Consider the following 3,185-nt stretch of genomic DNA (forward strand, 5'->3'; position numbering starts at 1 on the left):
CCCCAGAAATTTGGTGCTGTTGACCACCTCTACAGCTGAGCTGTTGATGACCAGTGGAGCGTGGTTAGGCCGGTTCTACCTATTAGATTTAGACATTTTTATTGTCATTTTGTATACACCGAGTGCTGGTGAAGGTTCTCAATCATCCAGGTCATAGGCATTCCAAAAAAATAAAAAAACAATCCACTGGGCTTGGTTTCCAAGTTTGAAGACGTTTCGCTTCCCATCCAGGAAGCTTAGTGCTAGTAGGTTCCCAATGGGAAATTACATTGGTACCAAGAAGCACTTAGCAACAACACTGTCGAGGAACGCTATGGACAGAGGAAACATGCAAGAGGAGGAGTTTTGTGTCGGAGGTCATGGATGAGTCTCCTCCGTCATACATTTTTTATTTAGAGGAGGAAAGTGGGAAGAAGATGTTGTGGAAGAGGACACATGGGCGGCAGAAGCTTCGTTTGGTATAGTTATTGCCTCACAACGCTGCCAGTTCTGTTAGCTCTACGCCTGCCGAAGAAACAGACGTCCATCCCTGTGAACACTGGGATGTAACTCAATGGTAAAGTAAATGATTCTTATTTCAACTGTTGCTTATATTAGCTGTGACATATGAATCAAGATGCTATGACCGAAAAAATGTGATCGACAGATGACCGTTGATATATTATTGGCAGAATTTAGGTGTACAAGCTGACGTATAACTAACTGGCCTGCATAAAGTAACAAAAAAAACAAAACAAAACAAAAAAACACAGATTTTAAGACAGGATTTTTTTTAAATAGAAATTTTCTAACTTTTGAGACAATATGGTCTGATAAAGAGTACATTTATATACATCTTTAAGCCAGAATGATTTGAAATTTAAACATGACTTCACTACGACTTTAAAGCCTCACAATAATAAACCAATAAAAACTTTTGCAGCTGCTGTACTGAAAGACATAAAATCCCCTTTCATTATTTGTTTCCTGCTCATCATGTAGAACATTCTTATCTAAAAGTTATATCAAATTATATCGCTGGTGTAAACTATGAAGAGTCTTATTTTGAAGGGTAACTGTTAATTTTACTGTAATAGTATTACGCAGTGCAACTCTCTGTCGAGCATTTACCCTACATGACCTCCACAAGCAGAAACCAAAGTGGAATGGGTTGAGGGTAACCACACACACAACAATGAGAAACAGATGAAGGACTGATTGACAGAGACAGACATTTTGTTAATCAGCAGCACCGCCACGTTCAGGCCACAGGGTTCAAAAACGAATCCAACAAAATCAATGCCTACATGTTAATAAAAGCTACAGCAGGAGGTCTTTTCTATGAACATATCACCTATTCAGTCTAGAAACGTAAATTGTTTTTATCCTGGAAATAAATGTTTCCCAGGTCAAACCAAGACTGAATCCTAACCCAAAAAAAAGATTTCTCTTTCATATACCGAGAACAACATTCACAGAATGGCTGCAAAGGGAAGACGAGGAAGTGAAAGCAGAAAAGAAAAGAGCTGACAAAGCACACATAATCCCACCTTCTACCAAACACAGAAATACCTGGAAATCCATATTTTACCACAGAGTTAGAAAAAAAATATCCTTAAATAGAATATCGGTAAAATACTTCTCATTTAAGCAAAAATCAAACTCTTTCAGAAAGTCTGGTTCAGTGCCTCCTTACATCAAATTGCAAACTGCAGCACAGCAGTATAACTACACTCAAAAACTTACTCTGTCTACAAAAGACACAGTTAAGCAAATAAACTCTGAGCCAGTTCTAATGTCAAAAAGGATGAAAGAGAGAATGTACAAACTGAAATCTATCGGAAAAGTACGATTTAAACGAGCTTACAGCTTACTGTAGTGCAGTTCCCTTATTTTCAAAAGCATGTTGTAAGCAATTATCCAAGTTAATAATAAATGTAATTAGTGACTTAAACTAGTATTTCAGTGCTATGATGAACTCTTGAACCTGACCGAAAGTTTTCAAAGGGTGCTCACACACTTTATTGTCAACTATTTCCTCAGGACTTTTAGATACGTACGATCATATCAGAATATCATCTAAATGCCATTTGTGTGGTTTTTCAATGAGAAAAATGAAATGAAATGGATAGCTTCTGCATTTGCTGAATTTTATTACAGTACCATGCAACTTTAATGACAGTATATATACAGTATATATATATATATATATATATAAACAGCATTTGTATACAAATGATTCCCAAGCATTTTGAACACTGTAAGCGGTTGATTACTATATCCGTGACCACTATAAGCGGATTCCACTGTACTTTTATGCAGAATACGAAAAAAAAAAGCGCTGGACTATTAAAAGTGGAGGGATATCTTCATTCTGAATCAGACCAGCTTTTCCACAAAAGTTTGCCAATTTTCAGGGAGCCACTTAAATGATAACACATGTTATCACTTGTCAGATTAGGAGAGGAAGCAGAGAAAATTAAAAAGGTGTGCTCAGGGAAACTATTGGTAGTATGGAGCTGATATTGAGGGACTTTACAAATGTTCAACTCTGGTGTGAATATCAGGAATAATGTATGGAGGAAACCAGGTATGGCTCATCCCCATCCAAATACCAAATCTATAGTGAAGCATATTGGTGGAAGGGTGGGGATTTTTCTCAACAGATGGAAAAGGCACACTAGTCAGAATAAAGGGGATGATAAATACAGCAATGTGAAGAGACATCCTGGAAGAAAACTGTTTCCAGAGAACACTTTCCCTCAGACTGGGACATTGACCACATCCAGAATCTTAAAGGAGTGGATTAGATCCAAAACAGCTGCTCAACTGTTTCCTATCGAACCTGATGTAGCTTGAGATGCTCTGCAATGAAAAATGGCCAAAAGCTATTGGAATTAAGCTGAGGGTCCATCAGCACCAAAAATTGTGTGAAATTGCTGCTAAAGATCATAAACTTTTAAGCAATAGCTGTGGTTAATTTCATAAATGGGATTTTGTTTTTTAGATTTTAATGTTGAATAAATTTGCTATATAATAAACACTGTATAATAAAGTGTGTGTAGGCTTTAGATTATAAAGATTTATTGAATTCCATTTAGAATAACATTGCAGATATGTTCCGGATGAACTGTACAATAAAGTCATTTTTTATTTATTACTCTAAAGTAAGAGTTTTTTATGCAGGTATTTCTGTGTATTTGGTT

This window comes from Cyprinodon variegatus, unplaced genomic scaffold (genome assembly GCF_000732505.1).
Source record: "Cyprinodon variegatus isolate N-32 unplaced genomic scaffold, C_variegatus-1.0 Scaffold666, whole genome shotgun sequence".
In the NCBI taxonomy this organism is placed as follows: Eukaryota; Metazoa; Chordata; class Actinopteri; order Cyprinodontiformes; family Cyprinodontidae; genus Cyprinodon; species Cyprinodon variegatus.